At 51.1% G+C, this 20,346-nt stretch overlaps 1 pseudogene; it reads left to right on the forward strand.

Annotated features, from left to right (window-relative positions):
* The first annotated feature begins 2,423 nt into the window (after positions 1–2,423).
* LOC139789177 (olfactory receptor 14J1-like) lies at positions 2,424–3,002 on the forward strand (annotated as a pseudogene).
* The last annotated feature ends 17,344 nt before the right edge of the window (positions 3,003–20,346 follow it).

Consider the following 20,346-nt stretch of genomic DNA (forward strand, 5'->3'; position numbering starts at 1 on the left):
ATACAATCATTCATACTCATACACTCTTTAACAGAGCTCTGTTCAATATTAGGAAGGTCTGGCGTCCACTAGTGCAGAGAGCCAAAATAAGGATAGGAGAGACTTATCCGACGAAATGTTGTCGGGGGGCCCCTATAAGCGTCTCCAGGTCCCACCGGCTCATAGCATAACGGAGTCCTAGGACCTTCACAGTTGCCGAATTGTGTTAAATTTAGGATTGCAACATTCAATTACTACATTCATAACAGGCGAAGTCTGGTTTGTTTTTTGTTTTTTGTTTTTTTTTTTTTTATGTTTTAAAAAGCAGTATGTATTATTTTACTATGTGCTATGTCCTTTTTCTTTTCTCTTTTTCTTTTTCTCTTTTCTCTTTTTCATTTCTCTTCTTCTTTTCTATTTTTTTTTTTTTTTTTTTTTTTTTTTTGTTCTCGTAACTTCTTAATATACTTGTTATGTAACTATTCACAACCTTTTGGTACTTAATAGAGGTCCATGTCCTGTCCAGAGGGCACTGCCAGGGTATCTGGGGGAGATGAGCAAGGCAGAGAGAGCTTCAAGGGGGTGAAGATGGAGGGGATGAGTGCCAGCTGAGTGGAGGAGAACCTTCCCAGCTTCTGACATGGTGAGTGCCTGGTGCAGGGCAGTGAATCTGGTGCAGTTGCTGGAGGCATCTCCTAAAGCTGCAGAGCCAGAGCTGCTGGGAGCTGTAAGGGGGGAAGGGGCTGGAGGTGGAAGGGGAATTGTGAAGAGGAGTGAGGGGGTGTGTGCAGGCAGGGGTGCCACGAGCTGTCCTTCCGAGCAGGGTCCTGCAGCCCAGGGGCTGTGTGCTGGGGCAGGGACTCTGCTGCCTGCCTGCCAGGGGCAGCTCTCAGCCTGCCCAGGGAGCTCCCTGCTGCTGGCAGAAATTGTGGCTGGCAGGAGACAGGGAGCACAGGGCAGGGTCCTGGTGCTGGTGAGAGAGGGATGAATTGCTCAGGGCTGCTCACAGCTCCAGCTGATGCCCAGAATATTTCTGACAGGACTTTTCTGGAGTCCCTTCAGGGAAGGGCTTTCCTGGTCCAGTCTGGGCTCTCCTCAGGCTTTGCTTCCACTTGTCTCTGGCTCAGCTTGGTGGGATGGAAACTCAGCTGTGCAGGGGAGAGCAGGGGCTGAGACTCCTCAAGCATCACCTCAAGGGGTACTGGGAACCTCAGGAAGTGCCTCCACCCACCACCCCCCAGCACCTCAGCTCAGCTCAGCTCAGCTTCCACTTTCCATTGTCCTCAGGGTGTGTTTGCCCTTTTCTTTAGCCCCTGCACCCCCCGAGTGGCTGCAAGGCAGAGCTGGGCACCCAGGGGCTGGGCTGGGCTCTGTGAGCAGGGGCAGGAAGGGAGACGGGGCCAAGGAACCAGCTCCTGGCTGGGGAAGCTCCAGGCAGCAGATGTGTCCCTGGCAAGGAGGTGTCCATCTTCCCTCTGCCCTCTGGAGCTCTGGGCAATGCCCCCTGTGAGGCTGGGGAGGAGCTGATCCTCCCTTCGTCAGACCAGCTCCCCCTTCTCTGCATGCAGCCACAGGCCATCCTCTTGCCTTGCTCTGTTCTCCCCGAGTGCAGCAGAAATGCTGAGGGTTTGAGCAACCCAATAACATTCCCCAGGGTAGATGGGGGGAGCTGAAATAAATCCCAAACCTCTCTGAAATTGCTTTCTGCCACCCTGCTTCGTTAGTACTGAGAATGTAGATGGTGATAACCGCTTTTGTTTAGTATTTCCTTGATATGAAAAAGTTGACCACTAGTGCTTGCCCCTGACCCCTAGTCCCTTGGGATCACAGCTGCAGAGCAGATCTGACTCTGAGGCAGCCACCACAGAGAGGTTCTGTTCCTCACTACACAGTCAGGCAGTAACATTCAGAGATCCACCCACAGAGTTGAAGGAAGATCTGATAGAAATATCTTTGTCTTTGTTCCAGGAAAAGAAGGTATGGAAACTGTTTTTGATCTTACAGACAAGTTTCCTGGAGTGAAATGATGTATTTGAGAAACTCTGTCTTGACTTGTCACTTTTTTTTCTCCTATGACAGTGCACCATTCCCGTAGGCAGATGTCCAACAGCAGCTCCATCAGCCAGTTCCTCCTCCTGGCATTTGCAGACAGGTGGGAGCTGCAGCTCTTGCACTTCTGGCTCTTCCTGGACATCTACCTGGCTGCCCTCTTGGGCAACGGCCTCATCATCACCACCATAACCTGTGACCACCACCTCCACACCCCCATGTACTTCTTCTTCCTCAACCTCTCCCTCCTCGACCTGGGATCCATCTCCACCACTCTGCCCAAAGCCATGGACAATTCCTTCTGGGACAACACAGACATCTCCTACAACAGATGTGTTGTGCAGGTCTTTTTTCTTTTCTTCTTTCTTGGATCTGAGTGGTTTCTCCTGACCATCATGTCCTACAACCGCTACATGACCATCTGCAAACCCCTGCACTACGGGACCCTCCTGGGCAGCAGAGCTTGTGTCCACATGGCAGCAGCTGCCTGGGGCACTGGGTTTCTCACTGCTCTGCTGCACACAGCCAATACATTTTCCCTGCCCCTCTGCCAGGGCAATGCCCTGGACCAGTTCTTCTGTGAAATCCCCCAGATCCTCAAGCTCTTTTGCTCACATTCCCACCTCAGGGAACTTGGGTTTATTGTATTAAGTTGTTTTTTAGCTTTTGGCTGTTTTGTTTTCATCGTGGTGTCATATGTGGAGATCTTCAGGGCTGTTCTGAGGATCCCCTCTGAGCAGGGAATGCACAAAATCTTTTCCACGTGCCTCCCTCACCTGGCTGTGGTCTCCCTGTTCATTAGCACTGGCATCTTTGCCTACCTGAAGCCTCCCTCCATCTCCTCCTGATCTCTGGACCTGGTGCTGTCATTTCTGTACTCGGTAGTTCCTCCAGCAGTGAACCCCCTCATCTACAGCATGAGGAACCAGGAGCTCAAGGATGCATTTTCAAAACTGATCACAAGATCTTTTTAAAAAATATTCTACTTACTTGCTTATTCTTCAGTTCCCTCATAATGTAACTCAGAAAACAGCGAGATGGTCTTCACCCCTTTTTATTGATTTTGGTTGTATGTATGGGTTATTTGTGGGTTTTTTTCTTTTTTTTTTCTTCCTAATTATTGCTCATATAGGAATGTTATTTTTTTTGTCTGTTCTTATTATGTGAATATCCAGATTCTCTTTGACCCAAAGTCTTTCAAAGAAGAGCTGAGCTTTCTGTGTGTTTAAAAAGAATAAAAATCCTTCCAGTGATTGTTTGCCTGAGGCCCTTCCTTGGAGACCCTCTCTGGAGCTGCAGGGCAGTGCCTGTGTGCAGAGGTGGAGGGGAAAGGGTCCTGGCACAAGGGCACTGCCCAGGAGCACCAGCACTTGATCTTTTCCAAGCTGTCCACTTTCCACCTCCACAGTCTCCTTCTGCACCCTTGGGTAAGGCCTGAATGCTCTGGCAGCTTGGTCACAGCCCTGCACTGTGACAGTCCTGTGCCCGCAGGCAGGGACAGGGCACGGGCACTGCTGTGACAGAGCTGGCCTCTAGAACAGCCCTTCCATCATCACAGGGGATCTCCTCAGCTCAGCTCTTCTTCCACACTTGCTCTCAAGAAGCTGCCCAAGGAGTTGACTCTGCAGAGATTGTTGCTGTGCTGCTTTCTCTGTGGGCTCCCTGTGATGCCATCATGGTACCGGGGGGGGGGGGGGGGTTGGGGACTTAGGGCTGCTTCCTTTGTGACTTCTTTGGTGTCCAGAGCCCTCAGGGATGGTGAACGTTGTGCCATAAAGACAGCCCATGGCACTGGAATCAGGCAGGGCCCCTCTGAGCACCCTCCTTGGGCACCCAAGAGCTTGTGTGGGAGGTGGTCAGTGGCAGTGAGCACCATCAGCTGGGTCTGCCTCCCAGCTTGACTAGCACAGCCCATGAACAGAGGCAGCCCTGGGCACCCCAGCCTTGTGCTCTGCAGAGCAGCACCCCCAGCTCGGGGAGGGGGGCAGCCTGGGGACAGGGTGCAGGGATGGGTGGCCAGGCCAGCCCAGAGGTGCTCAGCAGGGAGAAGGCTCTGTGGGAGCACAAACACCACCAGCTCTTCCCAGGGTGCCATGAAGGTCAGTGGCACAGACGGTGTCCTCAGGTCACTTCACCTGGACACTAACGTCCCCTGGGAAGCCACCTGAATGCAGCACTGGGATCTGCTTCCTTCAGCCAAGGTCCACCAGCCTGTCCCAGCTGCTGGACACCATCTCTGCCCACAGTGGCCTCAGAGCTATTTTATGAACCTTTGGCACCTTTGAGTGTCTCCTGCTGGTGGCCACATCTTGTCTTCAGTGCTGGGCTTGCTGTCACCTTCCCTGTAAGATTCATGGACTGGAAGGTCTGTCCTGAGAGGGCACCTGCACCTTGGATAAGGGCATTTCTTTTAACCATGAAGGACAGGAAGGGGGGTGGGGAGAACTACCTGCTGGTCAACATCACCTCTGTCCCTGGGATGCTGATGGGGCCAATGCTCCGGCAGGGCACTCCAGGCAGATGAAGGACAAAAAAGGGATTGCTGAACCAGAGTGGGCAGAGGAAAGAAGGCCATGGGGTGGACCTGGACTTCAGTAAACCCTTTGACATGGTCTACCATTGCCCCTTAATAGGCAGACTTGTGATGTCTGGACTGAGGACCTGGAGAATAGCATGGGTGGGAAGTTCACTTGATGATGAGGGTCACTCACATGCCATCAGTGATTGAAAGTCCTCCTGTCAGGTAGTGATGGTGCCTCAGTGACCATCACTGATCCAATGATGTTACCTGTGGGGTGGGACAAAAGGCACTCTCAGCCCCTGTGTGGATGAAGCCACGCTGGGGGACACCTTCAGCAACCTCATCTGGTTCAGCCTCCTTTGAGCAGGGCACTCAGACAAGGAGATGCTCAGGGGTCTCCTCCAGCCTTGTTGCAGGTGGCGGGGGAGGTGAAAATTTAGAAGTAGTTATGCTAAGGTTTGGACTGGTCAAGCAGGACAGAAAAGCAGGAAACCGACAAGGAAAGTGTTAATGTGCTGAGAAGAGGGGAACAGTTTATCAACAAGGAATGCGCTGGGAAGAGGGGAACAGCTTATCAAAGGGGATTAGTCGAGCATGAACATGAAGAAAAGTAAACTGACATTGAAGATAAGGGTTATTACGCATGTAAGGGGGGTTGATGGTGGGAGACAGTCAAAACAATATCTAAAATTGAAAAGTATGAGATTTGCGGTTCGTAGATGTCTCTCTATTTTTATCTGCATGTAACTGTTTCGCAACTGAAATTCCGCATGAAGGCTTCATTGTAAAAAGGGTATAAAAGCTGAACCGAAAAGGGGGATCGTTGGAATCCTGATTTGGGACGTTAGTCCTCAGGTTTCCCGGGGCCCCGAATAAAGCACCGCATAAACTGGCACTCTGTTGGTTTGTGTCTTGACTTCGGGCAACAGCCTGAGGTATTCTTTGACTCAGGGAAACATTCACTCCAAAAGCTCTTTGAAGACTGAAACAGGGAGGGGAAGAAGAGAAGAGAGAGAGGCAGAAGTAGAGCCCCCAAATATACTTCAGCTCCTCTGAGCAATGTTTCTGCATTTAAACAACTGCTGGTAACTTTCCTTTTGTGGGTGGTGGTACAATATTATTTATACCCAGAATGAGTGTCAGCAGCTTGCTAGAACATCCAGATAGTTTTTTCATTTAGAAAGTGTGAATAATACAATGGCAGTTCCAGGGGAAAAAATGCTGAGCATGTCTGGAAAGGCAGAAAGGCAGCAAGCATCTATTCTATCTAACACTCCATAAACATACTTAGAATCCACTATAATATTAATATCTGTCCCTGAAAATAATTAAAAGGCTTCTATCACTGCACACAATTCTATGCCCTGTGCTGATCCTTCTTGTAGCACAACATGTGAAGGCCATTGGTCTGAAGCAGAATCATGCCAAGCTACCACTGCTTTGTGTGAGCCAGCAGATCCATCCAGTAATAGAGTAGTTCTCTCTGGTGGTACTGTTGATAAAATAGAAGAACGCTGGATTGTTAATTCTTGCAGGGACTGGAACAATTTGTGACTCAGCAAGTTGAACTGTATCTCTCCAGGGTAATCTGCTAAGGAAATATGAGAAGACAGTGATATTTGAATAGTTGTATGTTGGGAAACTATCTGGAAGAAAACAGACATGTGAGCAATCCTGACTATTTAGCTTTAGCTAGAGTAAACTAAGGGCCTTGAGGCCCAGTTGCAAGGTTACTGAAAGATGAGTTATGGGAAAAAGATAAGGGAGCTGGCAGCAGAAAAGAAGAATAAAAGGATAATGAATGATGTAGCCAGCAGAAATTCTGTGAGAACAGGATTTGTGGCCAAGATATAGCCACCTTCAAGATATCGTTATATAAACAAGGGTTCTATATAAAGCGAGTATGAATTGTTAATAAACGACTTCACTTTAACCATACTGGTGACTACGTGTTGTCCTTAAGCCTCCGCGGATTTTTCTACAGTTGTATGAAAATCCTGTTTACTTATAGGGATATGTATTACAGCAATATCTAATGCAAAAATACCTCTAGCACATACTCACAGTTTTGCAATCACTTCAGATAACATTTCAAATCTAGACCATATTGTTTTGGTGGAATGATGTGACAAAAATTGCCATTCTAGCATCCAGAAATTTTTTCCCTCCCATTGCCCTAATATACCAAATGGCTGGAAAGTGTTTTTTATTACAAAACCTCTGACGGAGTCTTCATAGAAAGTTGTTTAACCCTGAACAAGACATCAACAGCACCCAGAGCTGTGTTGGTTCCTACTAATGAACTAAACCACACAGGTTTTGGCATCCCAAGGACAGTAGAAATTTTCAAAACTTCAGCTATTGCAATTAACCATAGAGAGAATGAGAATATCAGGAATGTTGTCCCATTCATAAAGGAGAAAAAAGGAAAAGTGAAATTATAAATAATGTCCAGGAGATGACACCAGAAGTATGGAGACATGTCTTGCACCAGTTTCTCCTAAGAAAAACAGTGATAGCTGTAATTAATAACAGTATGCAGAAGGTGTCACATGAACTATGAAGGTGATGTCCACGCTGGCTGCAGGTCCAAAGTCAGTGTCACCATCAGTGTCACACAGCACAGCCCAATGATGCCCTTGAGCAGGCTCCAGAGCTGACATTCAGCATAACAAGGAGCAATGAAGGTGTGACATCACACAGGTCTAGGAACAGCTCTGAGACCAAACCAACCAACATGGTGACCAGAGACTCTTAAACCTGTTGCGTGGGATGAGTCTCGCCGTGGGAGTCAGTCAAGCTAGTGCTGGCTCGGATAGTATCAGGAGCTAACTTTGATCCGTCCGGCTCTGGAATTCTCCCCGGAAAACCACACCTACCGAACCCGGGCATGCGTGCCTGGGCTAGCCCCAGCTGGGCACAGGCGGGGGGGGCACCGTCTGGGCACTTGCTGCCTACATAAACCCATACAGAGAATAATTATAATTAATTTGTTTTTACACTCTCTGATCAGATCTGTTGTTATCTCATCCCTTCGTGCCCCACATTGGGCCCAACCCCAGCCTGGCACTTAGCATAGAATCATAGAATCATAGAATTGGCTGAGTTGGAAGGGACCTCAGAGATCATCAAGTCCAACCCTTGATCCACTACCGCTGCAGTTACTAGACCATGGCACCGAGTGCCACATCCAGTCTCTTTTTAAATATCTCCAGGGACGGAGAATCCACCACTTCCTGGGGCAGCCCATTCCAATGCTTGATCACCCTCTCAGTAAAGAAATTCTTTCTAATATCCAACCTAAACCTCCCCCGGCACAACTTGAGACCGTGCCCTCAAACGCAGCCTATCCTGGTTTAGGCCAGAATAAGGATAATTTTCTGTCTTGTACTTTTGCTTTCATCTAAGTCTCTTGTAAGTAGCTGCACTTGCTGAAATTAACAGCAAGTTTCTCAGTCAGTGTCTGCTTCTAGGTCTGATAACACTCGATGTTTATAGTTACTGCTAAAGACTGGTGTGCAGAGCCAAGGACACTGCTCAGCTCTGAGTAACATTTTACCCTCCAGAAGGAGTAAAGAGGTCCCACTTGCAGCCCTCCCCTAGGGAGGAATAGACAAGATAGATGGCCAAAATTGACCAAAGAGAGTATTGCATCCCATACACATCATACTCAGTATAAATTTGAGGGATCACGAGGGCCAAACCCTTTTTCCTTTCATTCCTGCTTCCCCTTCTTCCCCTGTCCCTGTTTGCTTCATCATCCTGGGAGGATTCCATCCGTTCCTCTGCCTGTGGTCCTGATCCATTCCAGCCCATATCTGTGTGTTCCTGCCTCCAGCTCCCGACTGCTGCTGACTCCAGGAGTCCAGCCTGGACTTTCCCAGGGCTGCCCTGCAGCCTCGGTGGTGACATGAGAGTTATTGGGGGAGAGGGGGAAAGAAATGTGGTATAAATTTTCCTGTATATTTGTATATGTTTAGTATTTTTTCCTTTTTATCATTACTGTTTCAATTAAAGCTGTGTAGCTTACTTTCCAACCCATAAGCCTCTCTCCCTTATTCTCTCTCCTTTCTTTATCAGGGAGGGGAGGGGCATTAATAGAGAGCATCTGTTATTGCCAGGCCAGTGTTAAACCATGACACAGCCATTCACACAGCTTGCTATCCAGCAGTGGGGTGGAGGAATGGATTGAGACAAGAAGAGTTTAATGATTGATTGATTGATTGATTAATGATTAAATACTCCTCTTTGTTCATTCCCATTCCTCTCACCTATGCTGATGCTCTCAGCTTCAGGGAGTCAAAGCTCACAAACATTTCAGCACTCTGATTGCCTCCTTAGCCAACTCTGTCACTGTGTTTGTGTCCATCTTTTTGTGTCTCCTGACACAAAGGATTTCCCATAAGATTATCCCTTGTAGAAAGGTGACCTCATTAGGGGCAGCTCGTACTTAGCATATGGTTGAGGAGTGTGTTTGGCCATGAAACTATCATGCTTTGGTTTACTTTGTTTGCAAAGAGGAAAACTCCTGCTGTGCCCGTGTGCAGCAGTTCTCTAAGGAAAAGAGGGGGGAGCTGGTGCAAAGGAACTGAACCATCCAGCTGCAGAGACCAGGGGAGAAGTCTGATGGGAGGAGAAGTGATGCAAATCCCAGGGGCCAAGGAGAGCAGTGGTGGGGTTGGGGAGGTGAGGAGCAAGGGTGTCCATCCAGGGTCAGACCTCAAGGAACTGCTTCTCCTTTTGGTGCAGACCTCCTGAGGAGACCCTCTGGGTCATTATCACTTGGAGAATGCTGCTAGAAGCTCTCCTCTGAAGTACAAAGTAATGAAATATTCCCTTTCAATTAAGAGTGCAAAGGTGCACTTCGAAATCTTCCTCCTGATATCCACTGGGAAAAAATTAAAAACTCCAAGGAGCTCTATAGGTCTTGAAGACATGAATGAAAAAGCAAAAGATAAAGAGCTCCTTTGTGTAGGCAGCAGGTGCCAGGACTTGCCGGGTGATGGGCCCGGACGGTGCTCGCCCCACCTGTGCCCAGTTGGGGCTGGCCCAGGTGCGCATGCCTGGGATCGGCAGAGTGTGGTTCCTGAGCAGGCTCCAGAGCCAGGCGGATCGAAGTTAGTTCACTGATACTAACCCGAACCAACACTAGCTCGATTGACTCTGTTCGTGAACCAAGCTCGCGCCCACGGCGAGATTCGTCTCACGCAACATCTGATGGAGAATGCGGGCAGCAATTTCGGTCTAAACCGTCTCCCCGAGCGTTTCGTCCGAAAGTGACCCTTCTCCACAGACCGTTCGATACCCCGAAAGATTCGGGTAAGAGAAACCTTTTCTTCTCTTCGACATCGACATCAGTAAAACCGATGATGGGATCCTATGCAAGCAAACCTACCGGCACCGCCGTTGCCGAGCAGATTGCAGCCCAGGCGGAAAGGCAGGAACCCCTCCGCTACCCGGGTCCTGAGACCGCCTGGGACCTCTGGGGGGAGGTGTATAATCTGCTGGTAAGTCTCCACTATAAGGAGACCAACGGCGACATTATTGGTGCGGACAACACCTGGCGGGTCGTTTGCAATGTATTAGCTGTTATGAAAGCCAAAATAGAAGTGGCAATTGCCACCGCCGCGGCTCCATTACGAAAGACCTAGGCATTTCCCCCGAAGGAAATGCCTGCTGCGACCCCCTCGGCACCACCCTTCGAGGGGGAGGAGCCCGAGAGAGCGCCAGACATGACCCCCTCGGCGCCACCCCTGGAGGAAGGAAAAAACGAGCAAGTATGTCTGGGGCTGACCAGTGGCAAGCCTGTCATAAAGGGCATGTCCGGGAAGCCCCACCAAACCGTGACCGAACTCCTATCGGATATCGGTGAAACAGGAAAGGATCTCAACAGTTCAATTCCTGTGGGAAAAGGAGAGCAGGCCAAGTTGTTTGTGTGAATTTATCTAATGTAGAATTAGAACTAGTGATCATAACCGGTACAATTCAAGACTAAACCGAGAAAAGACCAGGCAAAGCAGTCCAAACTCGTAATTTTCCACTGTTTCAGTTAGGAGCAAAACAGCTTTCCACTGTCACAGCGAAAAGCAAAACAAGGCCTAACGAAGCTAGCTTTCTGCCTGAGAAATAATTGAGAGTGTAAATCTCATTTTAGATCAAGGCACCGCCAAGGCCAGGGAGGTGCCAGCTTGGCCCCAAAAGCATGTGAACATCTGCACAAGGAGAACATAAAGATGCCACAACCAGCAGATAAGAGAAAAGTTATGGCTGGGGCCTGATATCCATAGAACAACATGAAGCCACCTGGAATCAAGGGAGATAGAAGTTTAACCCCAAGAGGGACATATCCCCGAGAGAACAACTCCGCCCAGACTCCACCTGGTTCCGCCCAGACTCCACCTGGTTTCGCCCAGACTCCGCCTGTTATGAATATTATAATTACCTGTCGTAATCTTATGAATATGCATGAAAGGCTGTATAAATACCCTAACCCTACCCCCCCCGAGTGTGAACTTTCTGTCCAGCGTGAGCTGGGAGTTCCCCGGATCCGTGAATAAATACCTTTGCTGTTTAAAGACTCAAAACTTTGTCTCTAAACAGTTTATTCGGCCTTTTTGGGCTTCATCGGCCCGGAAGTCGAAACACCGGAAAATGATGGGGCGGAAACCACGGCTTGCAGCACCTCTGGCTGCCGCGGAGAGTTACCCCCGCCGCCGCCCCCGGCCCCACGGAAGGCTGCAGAGAAAAAAGCAGCCCCTCAACCAGCGGCAGTATCTGCGCTGGAAGACAAGATATCGGCCCTGCAAGACCAGGTCACTCGGGCCGTGCAACTAATAGAGAAGCGGGACGTCGAACATCGCCCAGCTTTTCAGCAGTACAGGAACCCACCCACCCTGACGGACGACGAGGATGATGTCCCAACCCCGCCACGGCAACTTCAAAATGCCCGGGGCGCTACTACCGGTCGCCCAGGGCGCTGGTCTGCCATCATCCGGGATGCCATTCTGCAGGGCGAGTGGGAGCCCACCACTGTGGCGTGCCCCGTGCTGCAGGGCGCTAATGGACAGCCAGTGTTTGAACAACACTCATGGAAAAACCTGCAGCAGGCGAGGCAGATAATCAAAGAACAGGGGCTGAGGTCGGAGAGCGGCTGGGCCATCCTGGACTGGCTGTTCACTTCCGATGTAAACAGCCCATATGACTGTCGCAGTCTAAGTCAGTACCTACTAACCCCCTCCCAACAAATCATCTGGTTAAGGGAGTGGGAACGCCTCGCCGTGGCAGAAGTTAACCGCGCTAGGGCACCCGGAGATCCGCTAGTGGGCGTCACAGCGGAGATGCTCACCGGCTCCGGGCGCTTTGCAGAGATCGATCTTCAGCTACAATACCCGCGCGAGCTCCACCACGCCGCGGCAAGACTGGCACGTCAGGCATTTTACGCAGTACCAGAACCGCACCCAGTGCCATCATTTACCAATGTAAAGCAAGGGTTGAACGAACCCTACCAAAATTTTGTCGATCGACTGTGGCAATCTGTCACGGCTCAATCAGACCTGACGATAGAGCAGCGTGAATCTATGTTTAAACTACTGGCATTCGAGAATGCAAATCCCAGATCAAAAGCCCTCTTCTCGACACTGCCGAAAACGGCGCCAGTGTCAGAAATGCTGGACGTTGCCTCCAGGGCGTCTCAGCACCAGCAGCACCAGGGAATGGCTGGTGCTTTCGCCGCCGCATTGGAGCCAACCCATCAGCTCCTCGCGGCGGTAGTACAAAAACTGGGAAATAACGGAGGACGTGGCCGTCAAAACCAGCGAAATCGCCCGAACAGACAGAGGCAGTCCAGCCCGGTCTGTTCGCGATGCCACGCAAGGGGACACACCTGGCGAAACTGCTCTGCAGTCGTCTGGTGTAATCGCTGTCAGCAAGCGACACACAACGACGCAGCCTGCTGGTACCAAAAAAACGGCAGGGACAGCGCGAGGGGCCCCCGCGCCGGGATACAAGTAGCCGGGCCAACGCTGTATGCCGGCTCCCCGCCCCAGCAACCCGGGGAAGCCTCGGCATCGATTTACAATCTGCGATAGACACCACGCTGCTGACCACGGCTGTCCACACAATACCAACAAACACGTACGGACCGGTAATCCATGAAAATTCTAACGTTGGTGCACTTTTAGTAGGACGTTCTTCCTCAGGACTGGCGGGACTAGTAGTGCTCCCAGGGGTTATAGACGCCGATTCCACGGGGGAAATAAAGGTAATGTGTTTTACACTAAATCCCCCCCTAGTAATTAAGGCAGGAACCCGATTAGCACAGCTAGTCCCACTCCCAAAATTAGACCTAGGAAAGAATGTTAAAACAGAGAGAGGCGATCGGGCCTTTGGCTCATCTGGAGACACTTTGGTAACCCTGGCGCAACAGATGAGAACAAGGCTGATTATAAACATACAGATGGCGATCGGCAAAGAGGTAAAAACCCTCCCTGTAATGCTAGATACAGGAGCCAACGTCACAATCATCAGTAAGAATATCTGGCCTCGAAAATGGAAGCTTATTGCAGTTTCTGACGCCATTCAGGAGATAGGTGGCGGTTCCACCCCCCTGCAAGCGCACCAACCAGTACACATTAAATTTCCAGAAGGGCAAGTGGTAACTGTGAGACCATATGTGTTACCCTTGCCCGGTCAGCTCGGGGGGTTGGTTGGTCGGGACGTGATGAGCCAGATAGGGGCCATCCTCACTATCCCTGAACCCACCCAACCCTCCCAAAATTTTCAATAAGGGCCACTGCTGACATGCCGCTGACCCCCAGACTCCGCTGGAAGTCGGACACCCCTGTCTGGGTAGAGCAGTGGCCCCTTTCCAAGGAGCGGCTAGACATAGCAAATCGCCTGATAAAAGAACAGCTAGACGCTGGACACATCCAGCCATCCGTGAGCCCGTGGAACACACCCATCTTCGTGGTTCCAAAAAAGTTGGGCAAGTGGAGATTGATACAAGATCTGAGAAAAATTAATGACCAGATGTGGCCAATGGGCGCCCTCCAACCTGGGCTGCCCCTGCTTACCATGCTACCTAGAGACTGGCATCTTCTGGTCATGGATTTAAAGGACTGTTTTTTCAATATCCCCTTAAATCGTGAAGATACTGCTCGCTTCGCGTTCACGGTCCCATCAGTTAACAAAAGTGAACCAGCGAAGCGATATGAGTGGGTGGTACTGCCACAGGGAATGAGAAATTCCCCGACCATATGCCAATCGTATGTGGCACGGGCGCTCGCGCCAATTAGAAAAGCAATGCCGGATACGATAATTTATCATTATATGGACGATATCTTATTTTGCCAGCAAGCCCCGTTCCCCGAAAACATCGGCCAGGTCTTGACCGACCACCTCAAGACCAAAGGACTAATCGTAGCTCTGGAAAAAATTCAAATGAAGCCACCCTGGAGCTACCTAGGGTGGAAGGTAAATGATGCTATGGTGAGACCTCAAAAATTAGAAGTAGTCCATTCAGTTAAAACACTGAATGACGCCCAAAAACTAGTGGGCGAACTACAATGGGTTAGACCAATTATAGGTCTCACCAATGCAGACATCCACCCCTTTTTGTCCTTATTACGGGGTACACATCCAGGGGCACTTGTGGACTGGACCGAGGACCACTCCAACGCCTTGAAGCAGGTCGTCCACAAGCTGACAACCGGCTATGCGGATCGGCGAGACGCCACCCACCCCATCGGAGTGTGGGTATGTAACCACCCCTCATTCCCCTTCGCTTTACTCATGCAGGACTTCACGAACAAAAGAATACCTGGGGAACGCAAACTCAATCTGACTTATAACCGAGACTCTACAAGATCAGAGTCTATAGCTATTTTAGAATGGCTATTCCCTCCCCATACGCCTCAGAAGGGCATATGGCAAAAGACCGAGGTAATAGCATTCCTCATACGGAAGGGACGCCAGCGCTGCCTGGAAGTAGACGGCCAAGAACCGGAGTGGATCAACATCCCAATCAAAACCACCGATTTTGACTGGATGCTACAACACTCCGAGCCTCTACAGCTCGCCCTACTTGGTTATCCCGGCAAGGTGCGTCATAATGGCCCAAAACATCAGCGATTACAAGCTATCAGCCAGTTCCAGTGGCTCAAGCAACCGATTGTCTCAGAGCGCCCAGTGCCCGGTATAACAGTATTCACAGACGCTGGACAAAGATCCAGAATGTCTGCCTGTGTATGGAAGGACAAAGGCCAGTGGAAACAGCATCTGATTCCAGGCACCTCCGAGGACAATCTACAAACCCTGGAACTGCTCGCGATCATCTGGGCTCTGACGCAGTGGCAGCAAGTTCCCGTTAACATCGTCTCCGACTCCCAATACGCAGTCGGAGTCGCAAACCGTATCGAGGATGCCCTCATTAAGCCAGTGCCCAACAAAAGGCTACAGGAACTCTTCCTATCATTGCAGTGTGCGCTGAAAATCCGAACACAGCCATGCTGCATTATTCATATCCGTAGCCACAAGACAACGCTAGGCCTGGGGGAAGGGAATGCCAAAGCTGACTCTCTAGTCAGCTTAGGTTTACAAAACCCAGTTACCGAATTCTCCAAAGCCCAGAACAGCCATTCTCTATTTCATCAGAGCGCTAGGGCCTTGAAGCGCACGTTCGACATCACTTGGGAGGAGGCAAAAGGCATCGTTAAAGCCTGCCCCCAGTGCGCCCAGTTCGGCCCTGCCCTGGGAATGGGTGTGAATCCACGCGGGCTTCAAGCCGGAGAAATCTGGCAGATGGACGTAACACACGTCCCGGAATTCAGAAAACTGAAATATGTCCATGTTACAATTGACACCTTCTCAGGCATGCTCTGGGCAACAGCTCAGTCGGGGGAGAAGGCGCTACACGTGGTCCGTCATCTGACCAACTGTTTCGCTGTCATGGGGATCCCTCAGGATCAACAACAGGATCAGACAACGCGCCGGCCTACACAGGCGCAAAGCTTAAGCAATTTTTTGCTACCTGGGGAGTGAAACATATTACAGGAATCCCCCATTCGTCTACAGGGCAAGCGATTGTAGAAAGAGCCAATCGCACCCTGAAGACATACCTACAGAAACAAAAAGACAGCGAAAATATGGACCCACAGACGCGGCTTAGTAAAGCGCTCTTCACTCTAAATTTTCTGAGCCTAAGCCGCGACTCCCAAGAGCCACCCGTCCTTCTACATTACTCGTCGCAGAAAGTCATCAGCATGCCTGAAGTCCAAATTTATTACAAAGAACCAACAACAGGTCAATGGATGGGGCCAAGACCATTGCTGTTCACCGGGAGAGGGTACAGCTGTGTATCCACAGACTCTGGGCCTCTCTGGGTGCCCAGCAAATGGACACGCCCTGCCCCGACCAGACCAGTACCACCGGCTCTGAACAACGAGGCACCACGCAACTAAGATCTTCGCGTATTTGTCATCTTTTCCCCCATAAAAACTTAAAAAAAAAAAAAAAAAAAAAAAAAGGGGGGAAATGTAGGCAGCAGGTGCCAGGACTTGCCGGGTGATGGGCCCGGACAGTGCTCGCCCCACCTGTGCCCAGTTGGGGCTGGCCCAGGTGTGCATGCCCGGGATCGGCAGGGTGTGGTTCCTGAGCAGACTCCAGAGCCAGGTGGATCGAAGTTAGTTCACTGATACTAACCCGAACCAACACTAGCTCGATTGACTCTGTTCGTGAACCGAGCTCGCGCCCACGGCGAGATTCGTCTCACGCAACACCTTTGGGCTTTAGAGGCTCATTAAATGAACTTCAGATATTGAGAGAAGAATGAAAAAAATCTCTGATAAAGTCAAAATACCTTCACACAAAAGGGCAGCCCTGGGAAAGTCCAGGCTGGAATCCTGGAGTCAGCAGCAGTCAGGAGCTGTAGGCAGGAACACACAGATTCGGGATGGCATGGGTCAGGACTACAAGCAGAGGAACGGATGGAATCCTCCCAGGATGATGAAGCAAACAGGAAATAGGTGAAGAAAGGGAAGCTGGAAGGGCAGGAAGCGGTTTGACCTTTGTGATCTCTCAAATTTATACTATGTCATATATATAATGGAAAACTCTGTTTAGTCAATTCTGGCATCTATCTTGTCCGGTCCTCCCCAAAGGAGGGCTGCAAGTGGGACCTCTTTACTCCTTCTGGAGGGTAAAATGTTACTCAGAGCTGAGCAGTGTCCTTGGTTCTGAACACCAGTCTCCAGCTGTAACTATAAACATCGAGTGTTATCAGTCCTAGAAGCAGACACTGACTGAGAAACTGGGTGTTGATTTCAGCAGGTGCAACTACTTAGATGAAAGCAGAAGAACAAGACAGGAAATTACCTTTATCGTGGCCCAAACCAGAATACATCCACCTCCCCCTTTCCCCTCTTCACTTGCAGAGCCCCCAGGGCAAACCCAGCGCGGCGGGGCCAGGGCCGGTGGGAGGCACGGAGGGCACGGCCGGCACCTGTGAGGCAGTGGGAGTGGGTGTCCCCCCTTTTTGTGTTGAGTTTTCTTCCGAAGCCAGGATATTCTGTCCGTGCTGGGTGATGCCAAGAACAACCATTCCCTTTCTTAGGGGGAAATGCAAAGTGCAGCCTGCAGGGCGTTCTTGATGGCAGTGGAGAAAGCAGCTGCCGTAGGAAAGAGAGGCTGCTGCGGGCTTTTGGAAAGGGACACTTGTCATGCATTGCTCCTCCTGCCCCTAAGGGAAGGTGTCCTGCAGGCAGGGCAGGAACGGGCTCGCTGCCGCTGCCCCCAACCCCTCATTGTGTGACAGGACAATCACTGCCAGCACTTGGGGCTCCCCTGCAGAGACCCCGATGATGCTGCTGCCATGTGAGGTGCGTGGGTCGGTGGGGATGAAGTGGCAGCGTGGGGACAGGAGTGAGCTGAATGAGCAGCAGCTGCTGGATGGAGGGTAGAAGTGGTGGTAGTGACAAGGAAGTGGTGACAAGGTGGTGGAGGCAAATCATCCCAGACCCTTCCTAGGGAGCCAATGAGAGCAATGTTGTGTTTGGGGAGGTGAGGAGCAATGTTCTTCATGAAGCGTTGGATCTCAAAGGTTTTTTCTCACTGTCCAGGTCTATTTCAGAGTCACTCTGCACCAATACCAGTTGAATATAACTTTCTAAACTGAAAACCAGTAAATTAGAAATTCTCAAAAAAATTTATTTGATGCTCTTTTTAATCTTCCTTCATACTGGGACTGCTTTAGTCTTGAACACTAAAAACACCACAGGGTGACTCATGGCTGCTCAGCACTGTAATGGGCCCCCTGGTGCCAGAGGGACTGAGTCCATGATCCTCAGGTACTGAAAAGAGACTGAAAAAAAAATGTCTTCAGAACTTAAAGCCAAAACAAAACCCCAAATTATCTTGAAGTATTCATTGGCCCCATTGGGTTCCATTACTGACAAATCCTCCCCAGAGACTTGTTAGAGAAGGTCACTGGAGGCCATGATTGCATGGAGGCAAATATTCTGTAAAGGTCGTTCTGAAGCCACTGAAAGCCCAGTCTCCCTTCCTGCCCCTGCTTACAGAGCTGAGCCGAGCCGAGCCGAGCCCCTGGGTGCCCAGCTCTGCTCTGCAGCCCCTTTGGGGGTGCAGGGGTTAAAGAACAGGGCACAGCCCCCTGTACTGAAAAGAGGCAACCAGGTACCACTAATTACCAGGTAGTGGGCATGATCTGGTGCGTCAGGCCTCACCTTTTACTGGCCCCCCTAATCCTGCTAATGCTTAGTTGGAGCCTGCCTTAATCAGGCACAGGTGGGCTAAACATAAGCTCATGCCCACTACCTGGTAATTAGTGGCACCTGGTTGCCTCATTTATCTACACCCCCTCCGGAGGACAATGGTATGGGTAGGTTGAGCTGAGCTGAGCTGAGCTGAGCTGAGCTGAGCTGAGCTGAGCTGAGCTGAGCTGAGCTGAGCTGAGCTGAGCTGAGCTGAGCTGAGCTGAGCTGAGCTGCTGTGGAGACACTTCCTGAGGTTCCCAGTACCCCTTGAGGTGATGCTTGAGGAGTCTTAGCCCCTGCTCTCCCCTGCACAGCTGAGTTTCCATCCCACCAAGCTGAGCCAGAGACAAGTGGAAGCAGAGCCTGAGGAGAGCCCAGACTGGACCAGGAAAGCCCTTCCCTGAAGGGACTCCAGAAAAGTCCTGTCAGAAATATTCTGGGCATCAGCTGGAGCTGTGAGCAGCCCTGAGCAATTCATCCCTCTCTCATCAGCACCAGGACCCTGCCCTGTGCTCCCTGTCTCCTGCCAGCCACAGCTTCTGCCAGCAGCAGGGAGCTCCCTGGGCAGGCTGAGAGCTGCCCCTGGCAGGCAGGCAGCAGAGTCCCTGCCCCAGCACACAGCCCCTGGGCTGCAGGACCCTGCTCGGAAGGACAGCCCTTGGCACCCCTGCCTGCACACACCCCCTCAGCCCCTGAAGCCATCTCCAGCAGAAGGCAGCCCCATGCCCTCTCCCTCTGACGCTGCTCCAGGAGAGCCCTGCTCTGCCAAAACTTTTCCTCCTGCCCACCAAAATCCTCCAGAAGGATCCCAGCAGCTGTGGCACAGGCTGCCAGCTGGAGAAGGAAGACCCCCTCCAGGAAGCCCAGCTTCACTGCCCTGCAGCCAGAGACTCACCATGGCAGAGGTTGGGAAGATTTCTCTCTCCCCCAGCCCAGGCTGCCTTTCTCCTCTCTCTCCCTCCTCTCTCTCCCCTGCCCTGCTGCCTGCAGGCAGTGCCCTCAGCCCTGCTGCACTCTGCAGAGGAGCTGCTCCTGCCCAGAGCTCGCTCTCTGCAGCACTCTCTGCTTGCCAGCAGCTCTCTCAGTCTCAGGAGCCCAGCCCAGCAGCACAGGACCAGCACCAGACTTGGCCACTAGCTCAACTCTCTCGGGGCTCCCTCCAGCTCTCCCTGGGCCTCCCCAGGAACCCAGTGGGACACACAATGAAGTCATCGCTCGTGTCCCCTCTCTCTCTCCTTTCCAGCACAGCCGGTTCCCCTCTAGAGACACAACCTCTGCTTCTCCCACTCTCCCACTGGACACCCAGGCAGTGCCAGGAGGAATCTCCTTTCCCTTCCTCAGTCGATGACCCAGCCTGTCCATGTCCCTCTGTAGAACCTTTCTCATCTCTGGCAGATCCACACTCCCACCCATCTGCAAAGTGCCTGAGGGTGCACTCACCCCCTTGTCCAGATCATTGATAAAGAGATTGAAGCAGAGCAGTCCCAGCACCCTGGGGAACACCACTGGTGAGCGGCCACCAGCTGGACTGAGCTCCACTCACCACAACTCTTTGGGCCCAGACATCGTCCAGGGTTTGACCCACTGAAGAGGCTACTGCTCCAGGCCAGATAGAGCCAGTTTCTGCAGAAGGATTTTGTGGACAATACTGCTGAAATCTTTACTAAAGTCAAGGTAGTCAACATCCTCCACCTTTCCCTCATTCAATCAGTGGTCACCTTGTCACAGAAGGAGATCAGGTTGGTCAAGCACTCCCTGCCTTTCACAAACCCATGCTGTCTGTCCCCCATCTCCTGGCTGTCCTTCACATGCTGTGTAATGGCACTCAGAGCATCTGCTCCATCCCCTTCCCTGGCACTGGTGAAGCTGAGAGCTCTGTATCTCCCTGGATCCTCGTTTTGGCTCTTCTTGTAGGTGGGGATGACAGCTGTCAGTCTCCAATATTCTGACACCTCCCCAGTCAGCCAGGACTGCTGATAAATGATGACAAGAGGCTTGGTGAGCACTTCTGCCAGCTCCCTCAGTACCTTT

The sequence above is a fragment of the Heliangelus exortis genome, chromosome W (genome assembly GCF_036169615.1).
Source record: "Heliangelus exortis chromosome W, bHelExo1.hap1, whole genome shotgun sequence".
NCBI classification, from domain to species: Eukaryota; Metazoa; Chordata; class Aves; order Apodiformes; family Trochilidae; genus Heliangelus; species Heliangelus exortis.